Source organism: Pieris rapae, chromosome 13, assembly GCF_905147795.1.
Source record: "Pieris rapae chromosome 13, ilPieRapa1.1, whole genome shotgun sequence".
In the NCBI taxonomy this organism is placed as follows: Eukaryota; Metazoa; Arthropoda; class Insecta; order Lepidoptera; family Pieridae; genus Pieris; species Pieris rapae.
The window spans coordinates 2,600,263-2,612,914 of record NC_059521.1 but is presented as its reverse complement, the minus strand read 5'-3'; the positions used below and the strand labels follow the sequence as shown (position 1 = coordinate 2,612,914).

The 12,652-nt window shown below is 32.5% G+C and overlaps 1 protein-coding gene across 1 annotated transcript in view; it reads right to left on the bottom strand.

Moving 5' to 3' along the window:
* The window catches only part of LOC111003767 (CYFIP-related Rac1 interactor A), a 30,898-nt gene that overhangs the window by 17,071 nt on the left and 1,175 nt on the right, over positions 1-12,652 (bottom strand). The window lies entirely within an intron of this gene.

Genomic DNA, 12,652 nt, shown 5'->3' with positions numbered 1-12,652 from the left:
TATGCCGTTTTGACTACCACGGGTTTTGACCATAACGTTCGTTCAGATGCTTTAATTAGTACGATAGTCTAATCAAATGAGGAATTTATTTATTTATTATTTACGTTGTACAAAGCATTTAATTGTTTCTGTTCAAAAAGCCGATAAGTAATTCTCGGGGTCATCGTGAGAAGACCGTGCGGCATTTAACCGCATATATTATATTTCTATTATTATATATATAAAGATAACATATTATAGCATAATAGATAATTTTTGTTTGGATACGAGAGCGTATATATTACAGCTGTGTTAATTGACAGACTATTTTCTCCAGTAATTAAAATACATATAATAAATCGTGTTACTTAATTTTTATATTGCGCTAAAAATGTCATCAATTATTTATTTATATGATATATCACATATAAAACAAACGAAAATCAACTCAGCTGGATGACGGGAATCACTTATAGTGATGTAATACGAGCATGAAATGAATATGACAATGGTCCACCATTTATGGGCACAACGCCCAATTTTGACTTTAAAACTGAACTATTTGACAGTATTAGGTGTTATTGAGAGTAATCCGTATAACACATGGTTTTAAAAAGCGTTTGGAGTAAAATAACCATAAAATTATCATACTATATGCAATCGTGATACTGAGTTAACTCATAGACTGTTTTTGGTTGAAATATGTCTGTTTTATTTGTGACTGATAATTTTTACGTAAAAACTCGTAGTTTGCTAACGTGCACATGTATGGTACGTCATTGGGATTAGTGCGACGCCATTATTTAAGGGCTTAATACAAATAATTAATTGTATATGTTCATAGTAACAAATATAAACCTGAAACGGTTTTTAAAATCTTGTCAAAGTGCCGCTTGCTATAATCATAACGTGGGAAATCGTGGGTTTTGGTAAATTGTATGTGTGAATTGCAACATCGTTTTCTTTAAATCAATCACGCTATACTGAGTTAAAAAAATGACCTCAAGAAGTAGTGGTTGTAATTAAAGAAATATTTTTGTTGTAAACATTCATATAACGTTTATAGCTTTAAAAAAAATACTATATTAGACTCAAAACAAACATTACATTCTAAATACAATATTCATTGTGGTTAACCTTATACATAATATACACCCATGAGCACTAGCGTTTAAACTAGGCCTAGCCTGCCTAGCCTAGCAAACGCTATATATATTAGAAAATTACCACCTCCGAACCACATAAGAACAGTTTCTGAATTCGTTGTCTGCAGTAAATGGTGCAAGGGCCACGCAATGCGACGCGGACATTGCTTCATGCCGTCTCCAAAATAACAATTATTTTCATCACAACTCACATCCTGAAACCAACTAAATTTCAGTTTGGGTCATATTTTTTGTCATTGTTAGGGCCTGTTTCACAATGTCCGGATAAGTTCCAAATAAGCTATTTGTTACTTATTGGTATGATAAATAGTATTTTTGCGTTTCACGAGTGTCAGATAGCGCTATACGTCATGAAATTCGATGTATCTTATTTGGAACTTTTATCTTTCGAATAATTTTTGTGTTGCATAGCTATTTGGCACTTTAACCATACATTGTGAAACAGGCCCTTAATATTTATTCGTATTGCAGGAATATTAATATGAAGCGAGCCTGCGGTGATTGAAAATCATTGAACCTCCAATGGGCTCAGTTCGTTAAGTTGAATCCGCCCCGAAAACAAGGAAAATCTTGAAAATAAATACATAAACTTCCTCATAAATCTATCTACTATTAGTGGAAACCGAAATAAACTCTGTGCATATTCTTTTAGTTCGAGAACTTGTTTTTATACAAATAAAACTGCATATGCTGTATGTGTACGATGATTTAGAAGTCTCTAGAACTCAACCATATATACCAAGAAACGTTTTCCGCCGGGTTTTTTTTTCGACTTCGCAAATCCGACAACCACGAAAAAGTTTTATAATTTCTCAGGTTAATCCAACGCCTATGGGCGTCTTGTGACTGTAGTGTGTAACGGTAGCTTTTTATTAGTAAAGGAATTTTCAAAATCATGTTAATATTAGTATAGATTTTAATAAACCTAATAGGGTTGTCAATATAACAAAAAAAGCAACCTCTAATCTCGCGATGGTTCTATTTCAGATAGTTGTCATTCATACAATTTTGGCTTAAAAATTAAATACATACCTACATTGTTCATCCATAAGCATGAACGAGCCTGGAGGACTATAGTTTATCTTAATGGACGAATGCTTTTTAGCTGCAATTTATTGTACTGCGAAAATGCACAAAACGTCCGTATTTACTGGCAGTGGTTGATTTACATGAAAATGTTACCGTGGTTATGTAAAATAAAAGGTACCGTAAAAAAATACATTTTTTATTTATTACTGTTATATGCAACAAATAAATTTCAACAATAATAAGGATTTCTTGATATTTATATTTTTTGCCTAATAGTCAAGTCACCAAGACGTACAAACACAAAGTAAACATGAAACTGACAGATAAATAGATTCAAAGCATTGTCTATTAAATTAAAACATTTAACTTCCATTTAATTTACTACTAACCAATCGTAATTAATGGTTAATTAACAGCAAAGTAGCCGGCAAAAGAAATATCCGCTTGTACTAATTTGCTCCGTATAAACTTGTATGGGAATGAAAATGAATGATAATGAATGATAATTGTCTTTTTATTTAGAAAACATAACAATAAAAAATATACCTTTACATCATCTAGTTTTTTTTGTGTTATATACTTAATAGAAAATAACGAGATTTTTTTTGAATCAGGCGTATCATACTTTTATACTACTTTAAGAAATTTAGAACAAAAAAAGCCGTCATTATATTTACCCCATTCGAGATTTGCATCTCTACAATAACTTACCACTAAACCTATCAATTACTTAAAGATATAAAAAAATCAATCTATTGAATAGTTCCAACCTCATGCGCACGAGTTGCGCAGATGAGTTCATTGTATTCAAAGTAGTGTTAAGATTTAATTAACACTTGGCACCCAATTGGAAGATTTGAGTAATAAAGCCAGATGTTAATAAGCATGCGGTTATGAGGTCATAATTACGTTGTGCGTTTATTAGAAATATTTTTTCTATGTATTGTATTTATAAAAATGTGATATAAAAGGACCTGTAGCAATTAAAAAAAGGGCGTGCGTACACATGTTAGAAGTGAAACTTCTTTGTAAATTAATTATTACTAAGGTATAAGCCCAAATAGATGATCATGTATGATAAGATCACTCCATGTATTTGTTTGTATATATGTATTTTGAGTATCTCGATCTCCCTTTTTCTCTCTCTCTCAATCTTTCTCACTGTAGCTCTTTTCCACCTCTCACTCCTTGGTACTATGCATAATGCGACGTTCGCTCTATCTCACTCTCTCTCTTTCGATCTTTCTCACTTGTGTGCTGTCTACTCTCGCTCCATGGCTTTTTGTTTCAAGCTACATTCGCCCTTTCTCACTGTTCCTCGATCACTCTCTTCTTTTTCTTCGAAAAAAATGCTGAATATCTTCGTGACGCTAATATAATTATGATTGAGTTTCATTTATAAAAATATTACCCTGAGCCTAAAAAGAAGTCACCTCAAAAAGGTTTTGGCTTCAGCTTCATACCTGAGATCGTAGGATCGATCACCGGCTGTTTACCAACTGTCTATGTGCACATTCATCATTCGTTCGAACGGTGAAGGAAAACATCGTGAGGAAACCAGATGTCTTAGACCTAAAAAAAAGTCGATGGCGTGAGTCAGGCGCATAATAAACCTACTATATATGATGATCATGAAACATACTGAGGTCCAGACATAAAATGGTGGTAGTAAAATGAAGGCGCAGTAACCAGTCAGTCATACGCGTAGGTGTAGCAATTGTTAAGATCAAGAGAGCGCACGAGTGCAACGTCCTGCACGCACCATTAATTTGTTGCATCTTCCGATACAATAGCTATATCTAGATATGTCCATTAATTAAATAGTTCCAGGCCTTGTATAGAAAAATATTAAAAATAATCTCGTTTGTGCGTTCAAGTATTACGTAACGAATTTGGGGGGGGAGAGGCGTTTGGTGTAAAACGTTACGATGCGGGCATTGAATTATGCGTTAACGTTTTATTTTTGACTTTCCGATACTTTACACCACATAAATGGCAACTTTTAGGTTTAATGAGTCACCGAGTGGTACCTAAACGTTTTACTATTGGGTACATAAAAACGTTACGGTGCGTTACATTGTGGGGGGGGGTCATGAATCTCCAAAAATGTTGTGACGTAATACTTGAACGCTCCCTTACCTGTAAGCTTTGAAACCTAGTGTGGAGTTAGTGCGAATGTGACATGGCGAACGGAAGTGAAAATATGCGACAAAAAACGACGTCACACATATCTGACACGAGTGACACTTAACCTGAATTATAAAATGTTGACACTTGCTCTCAATTAATGAAATTAAATATTAATAATCACAGGCTTTGGTGTACCAGTACTTATATCAAGGAGCCAGAAATATAAATATACTTTGAAGTTTATAGTTACTTTTTTAAATTTAAGACGAATTAATTAGACATTTTTTATTGTGTACAGGACAACGTCCACTGTTAATAGTATAAAAATAAATTCTTTGGTAATAAATTGGTACAACCGATGGCTGTTACAAAAAACTGCACTTTGGAAAAATTCTCAATCTTATCACTTTTAATTATATGCGAATTTCTAACATTATTTAGACCCTCGCTTGGTGTCCTAAGTGAAGTACTCGCGTAAATCGAAGACGATAATTTAAATGTAAATTCTATGCATAAATCATTTCATAAGATATAAGTATATAGCAATTATCGAAATACAAAGGATATGTGACATAAAGAAGCACCTTTCGCATTAACATAATGTTACTCTTAATGAGCTGATTTCGTCAAACAAACGGACTATTAAAATAATATTTACTTGTTTTGCCAACCATTGTAAGCATTTTAAATATAGAACACATGACAAAACGCCTTTCAAGAGCAAAAAATACCTAAGTTTTACCATAACGTTAAACCAGGGTAATTGTTTCACTGAATACCATATTGTTGGAGCAGCATATATACTGGTATTATACTGGGATTTTAAAAACCAACGTTAACAGGCTTTTTAATGAGACCGTACCTAGACCGGTCTTTGTTATGAGACAAGCGCAAGGCTTAAAACATTTTCGACGAGAAAATATTAAATTAGGAGCATAAATGGATTATGAAGCAAGTTTTTTAACTCAGCGCCTCTGGAGCCTTTCAAAAGTCAGCCATAACTAACAACAAACTAAACGCCGCTCAAATTGGCTCGGCAAATTGTCAGAATAGGGGCCGTCCAAGTAAAAAATAATAATACATAAACGCAATAATTTTTTTTGTAGGTATCCTCGAAAATGTTTTTAGTTTTCGAGCATAGACAATGTGTGGGTAAATATGTGTAAAAATGTAAATAATTACTGTTGACATAGTGCTTGCGTAATACGGCCCCTTCGGTAAATCCTTTACCGGGAAAGGCGGGATCCTTTACCTAGCACTTCGCTTACTCCACTAAGCCGTTCTGCCCTTCAGGCGATGACCGTGGCGATGGTGTACTTTTTCATCTCCGTACAAAGTGTCAATTCACCACATAGAAAATCACGAATCCTCTACGTATGATCACTTCCAGTAGATAATCAATCAATTTCCTCATTGTCGTGAGAACAACAGTTTTCAAGGGTTGGACTACACATCCTGGCTTAGCCTGTTAAAGGGTCAGTACACGCTTAGTCAAGATTCGACTGCAGCGCTGGGATCCGCGGAAGTCTTCCTGTAATTGGGTCTGTTTCTTATAGTGCAAAGTAAGTTTCAATATATATAGTTAAAGGAGTCATTTATTCGCCAACCTCCTATTGTTACATCTGCAAGTTGGGCTACTCCCAGTTTTGATTTCATCTTAATGTATCCAAGTAGTATTAAACAATTTACTTATAAAAATAAAGGAAATTCAATCAAAGGATTTAGAAATTGTCTAATAGACGTTTACGACTGTTTAATTAGGTTAAGATATTTTTAAGCAAGCTATAATTATCTAACTTTTTAATTACGTTATTCGTTTCCATATTCAAAAAAATCTAATTATTTAAAAACCATAATCAAACGTCTCTTAAGTCCAACATACTGTGTCCATATTTCTTTAGAAATACTTAAAACAAGTATTTTATGGTTATCCCACCTGCTTCGCACCCAATATTAAGAATACCACCTGTCATTCAAGAAATAGTTTCTCTAGTGCCAGCTGCATTTTTCGACCTGCTTTTATGAATTCTTTCTGACATACGAATTCGTAGTTTTGTCCATATAAAGTTTTAAAACAGGTATTTATCACATTCGTATTTCAACAGAAGCCAATCTTACTCCTATATAGGAGTATGTATCTATTTAAGATTTAGAGAGTTAAAAAATATAATATAATATATTTTTTTATTTTATAGAGCCCACTCTCAATGCCAGAGGTCTCGCGAATACGTTGCCGGCCTTTTAAGAATTGGTACGCTCTTTTCATGACGGACCCTAAGTCGAATTGGTTCGGAAATACTATAGGGAGCAGCTGATTTCACAGTGCGCGGCAAATATCATATTTAAACTATTTTTGTACAATAGGAATATTTACTGTATCAGGATAGGTTAGCAAAACATTATTTGAGACTTTTTGTAAAAACTTCAATAAAAATATGTAGTAATAAAACTCGGATAAATTTACATAAAAAAAATGAAATCATAAAGCGTTCATATCGTAAATAATTTACGTTCCAGGAACTAAAAGAACTCGAGAACTAATAAATTATTACATAGATAAACATAAAGTGCACTTAATATTCACTCAATCATGAAGATAAAGCGATTTGCATCCATTATGTACATTGTCGGTTACGCCTTGCACAGCACAGTTTTAATCCGAGGTATTTTATATTACATTGGCAGAGCCAAGTTAGTAGTTATATATATATATACCAGCTGCCCGCGAACTTCGTTTCTCCTTAATGCCTAGCCTACCTTTTTAGTACATGCCAACATGGAACGTTTAGCTATGCTACCCTAGACTTTCCGGTTTTTCGAAATGAAAACTTTATAGGTTTTTCTGTGATTTTTCCCTATTTAAACCTCAAAGTTCAAGTTATAAGTTCTCAACTATAAAAGAAATGTCTAAAAAATTCAAGGTGGGCACCCCTTATCGTTTAGGAGTTCGAAAGATAGATAGAAGCCGATTCACATCCCTACTGAATATGCGTAATAAATTTCTACAATACATTGTGACACATCAATTATATATCTTAATATATATATATTTCTTGTGTGCATGTGTATGTGACTGAACTCCTCCTAAACGACTGGACCGATTTAGACGAAATTTTTTGTGTGTGTTCAAGGGGAATGGTTTAGATTCACAATTTTGTCACATTGTTTGACAATGTTTGGACAATGTTTTTTAATTAATTTTCAATTTATTAGTTGTTGTTGATTTTGGAATGTTTTACATTGGATCCGACAGACGGCGCTACCATCGCAGTGTCAAATTTTAAATAATATTCGAATTTTAATTTTAGTCTGTCCCGAAATTTAAAAAAAGTTTTGTTATCATTGTGTTATATCGTGTGTGACCATGTGCTGGATCGTTAGATATTGTCATAACATTTGAATAATAATTTTCATCAAAATGGCTTATTAAAAATTGAAATTTTGAAATTAAAGACGTGTAGACAGGACAACGTCTGTCGGATCCGCTAGTATATACATATATAGAGAGATAACTATAAACAACCTAGTTTTAGCAACGAATTTTGAGAGTATTATAATTATTAAATATTTATGGACTCATTAAATCCATACAATAATTGTTTCGTTTACAATTCTGAGTACATACATATTAGTTGTGTCGGTATAAATTCTAAAACTTATGTATATTTTGTATTTGAATTTTTACGGGTAGAATGGCAGCGACCCCGGAGCCTCTGCAACGCGGCTTTGTAGGAACTAACTCGAGGTGGTTTCAGTAGGTATTTGCCCGACCAGTCTCTGAATGGCAGAGATTTTGGTGTGGGTCGTGTACAAATGCATTTATACTCCTAACCTCAGATATATAAAAAAAATCTAAAAGGTTTAATAATCGGTATTGATTACGATAATTTATTATTTTTGGATTGAATTATTCTTTATTAATTTTGGATATTTTTGACACGTCAGGTTCTGGAATAGGCATACACAGATCGTGAAGGATACATTTTTACACACAGTTTTACATAACTCAATATATACAATTTTCTACTCATGTGTGGACGATCGCAATGTACATTCAGCATTCTCATCTTTTAGTTTCGTACTTGCGCTTTCAAAACGAGATGAGTAACTCTGTTCCTTCATTCGGATCGCACGGACATAGCGGGTGGACCATACACCAAATCGTAACGTTAATAAATAAATTATAAGCCAATTGATGTCAACAGCTCATAGAAGGATGTTATTAATACAAATCTCACGCGGTCCAGCATTTTATTGGATGATTGTAACATATGGTTACAGGGGTAACATATTCAATTAAATTGCATCAGTAAATATGATGCACTTACGGCCGGTGTTTATAAAGTACCAGTCGTTGTTGCTACGAGCAGTTGAATTATTTTAATAGTGTCAGTTTGATTCTAGACTAAAATTTGAAAATTTTTTTTTACTGTAACCTCGTTTATCATCTGTACCTGAATGACCTGTAATTTATTTATTTTTTACAAATTGTATTTTTTGGAAATTAAGTATATTTAAGTACGAATTACTTACATTCTCATAAAATGATGAAATATGAATAATATTTTTCGATCTTACCGACAGAATAATAAAAAAATATGAACTCGTTATTTAAAGAAAAAAATCATTATCATTCATCATCTAGATCGATTTATACGCGCCGTATACTAAATTTCAAGAAAATAGTTGGAGCCGATTCCGAGATTCCAATTGTATATACTTAATTCTCAGAATTGCTCGTTTAAAGATATTACCTATAAGATATCACCAGCCAATTTAATTTAATGAAGTCAATTAATGTCATTATCATAGTTTTATATTGCGTTCCACACCATCATACTTTCCACATGGAATATTAGGTATGTATATTGTACAATTTATTGAATGGTGCATTTATTAGATATTGTTAGAAATGCACTTCGAGTCAGTCATTGCATAGCATACCGCATTGTATTAACGATGTGTATACATTACAATAACAATTATAAAATAAACCGTACTCGTATAAATTGTGTGATACTATAGGGAAGAACTGGTTCGATGTTATGTAATTCGTATTATAAATTACGTCTTAAAATTATTATTCTTACGTAACAAAACAGATTGATTTCGAACGGTTCCCGAAAAACTAACGCGCTTTACTTTTTTATTTATTTGGGAAATGGAAAAGAAAAAAATATTTTCAAAGCAGATTCTTTAAAATAAAAGTATACTGTTTTATAAACTTTAATAACTTTGAATTGCTTGCTTGTCAGCAGGTATGGCTAAGGATTGTCAATCAACTTTTATATTTTTTTTAATATGTTGGTTTGTAGCACACAAAACATAGCACTGCACAGAAAATCTGGTTGTGTACCCTAGTGTCTGCAGCTGCTGAGGAATAAATATAATAAAAGGGACACATAACCTTTAAACAACTGTGCAGCGTAGTCTAAACTTGCACAGTTGAATGAACACCCTTGTAATTTCACCTCATAAGTTATTTATAACCCTGACATTGTTAAATCATGACATTATGGTCAGAATTTATAACACTGCCTTTATGACTTACATTGTTAATAGTAGAGTGCCGTAAGGCATAAAAATGGTCAAACCTCGGAACCCAGGGCCAGTCAATGAATCTGTATATCAAGTATGAGACTGCATTATTAAAACCTCAAATAAAAAAGTTAAAAAAAAAAATTGACCGATCTCGATTTTCAACAATTTTTAACAACAATTTACTGAAAAATGAGAGGCGGAAGGGGGAAAAAGTGTTTATAGCGAAAAATTTAATTTTATTTGTAATAAATTATATGTGCAGAGTAACTTCAATGTTAATTTATTAGATTATCGTAAAAAATAAGTTACAAAAAAAATTTATCATTTACTATACACGTTGTTACATCATTGTACATTATTGTCGTCGTCGTCGATCTCGTTGATATAGATTGTAGGTGAAGGATTAGTGCAGCTGTCACCATTGCATTCTAAGCAAACTGCAGTGCAGTTTAATCCACTTTTCCTTCACCCACAAGATGCTCCACATCCTGTTTTGCATGAGCAAAAAATAATTTTTAATAAAGATTCTGGAGCTGGTCGTTGCGTCATTGTTTGCAGTGTCAATATTCTGCATTCATATTTCCAGCCCCATTCTTCTGGTAATATTTCTCTTCCAAGCCATGTTTGAACTTGCAAAAATACTCTTTTAAAGTGTTCAAATGCGCTATCTGCAGTGGGTGGTAATGACGGCAGTTTAACGCAGGTATTTTTAGCAGTTGCTTTCAAAAAAGAGTTATATCTTAATGCATTAAGATCTTTTATTTTCTGGGGGGCACCGTATAAAGCAAGAGTCCAGCCTTAAAAATGTCATCAGTATTTTCGCATTCATTTTTGAAGACTGTCGCAGCATTTTGCAGGTCTGGTCGCTTTTCAAAATTTTTTGCAAATACGTTTTTGCCACGTTGGAAAAGCTAAGCCAAGCTGATGTCGTGTCACACCCAGTGAATGCATGTAAGAACAGAATATGCTCTTTACACTTAGGTAATATTCTCTCTAAGCATTTGGAAGAGTACGTTTTTTGCGGTATTTTGCCTTTGGATGGTTTTCGAAAATAAATTTCTCGGTCTGTTGGTGAGAGAGCAGTCAATAAAACTAAAACATCTATATCTACTAAATCTAACACGCCTACAATTCTTTTATGAATATTGCGACAATATTCACTTTTGTCTTCACATATCAAACTTACTATATACTTTTCTTGAAATCAGTACTAGTGACGTAGCTGATTTGTTGTCTTAACGACTTGGACTTCCTTCTTTCCTTCATTTCATCCGCTTCTTTTTCACAAAAGAAGCACCTAGTTTTCCAATCAAAATCAATTGAAGTAGCTGTTCGAAGCTTTTTTTTAGGTGGAGAGCATGCAGATGTGGTGTTCTTTTTTTATAAATAAGAATTAATGCATCCTTTATTAATATATTTTTGTCTGCATACCGAATGCACGTAGACAAAGTCGCGAGTATTTATATACTGAGAAAGTCCATCCCCTCTTTCCGCAGATGCAGCTTTTAATGATGATATGCCTCTAGTGACTTTTATAATATATAGTTCAGAGCTTAATTCAGAACTAGATCCGATTTTATCACAAATGAGGCAATCATTGCTTGTACTATCAATACTGGATGGTTCACCCATTGCGACACGTGGCTGCAACAACAAATATTAGTAATATTAATACTTTACTAACTTTTATATCATAATTAATGATTTATATTATTAAATTCTACTATTATATTCTAACTTTTAACATCAATTTATTACAAAATATTCATAACTATTTTCAAAAGCATGTAATATAAATGAAAAACAAATACTTACAATTTATGCCACTATTTTCAAAGTTTTTAAAACTCAGTAATGTTCAGTAATTAACTTTTATCACACTCACTGCACAATAATATAAACATTAATTTTTAATAAACAAAAATCTGAAATAAATATTTTTCGGAACGAAAACAACAGCTACGTATTAAGTCTAGCAAGTTACAACGTGTGCTATCCAGTATCCTGTGAGGGCTCGCCATGAACAATACCGAACAGCTGCTGTTATCCCCTCTATTCTCCAACCCGACCTTCATCGGTATATCTGCAGTCCCTAAAGATCCAAGATCAAGTTTTCAAGTTTGTAATAGTTGTTCTTTTTAAAATATGAATTTTGACTAATATAAATCAATGAAAACTCCAAAAAATTAATAATTGTTTATAATAAGTTTTAAAAAATTGAGAGTGCGAAAAAAATTTTTTTTAACATTTTTCTATATACTATTAAAAACATATTTTCAAGGTTTATATTAAGATTCATTGACTGGCCCTGGATTCCGAGGTATAAACCTTACGGCGCTCTACTATAAAGCTATGAAGGGTTATTTTATTAAATGTATTTATGAAAAAAAGGTTTTAATATTTATACACCACAAGGTATATTGAAATGAATGTATAACTAATATGTTGTCTGCAAAAGACAACATGATTCAACAATTTCTGCAGCACATAAAAATATGATATCTGTTAAATATCCATATAATTGTTTATTTTAATGTAACATAGACAACACTATATACCAATACTATTATGTTTCATAAGTTATTTATGTTATTAGTTCTATTAACAATAAAAACTAATGCTTATGCAAATATTTAGATACAGTTATATATGTATATATAATTGTAGACAAAAGAAATTATTATTTGTAATCTGCAATATAAAATAACATAACATGATAATAAAAACCTATGAATAAACATCTAAACTGTGTAACAGGAAGTGAGTACAAAAATATGACTGTATCTTATGTTTTATCAGCACTATAT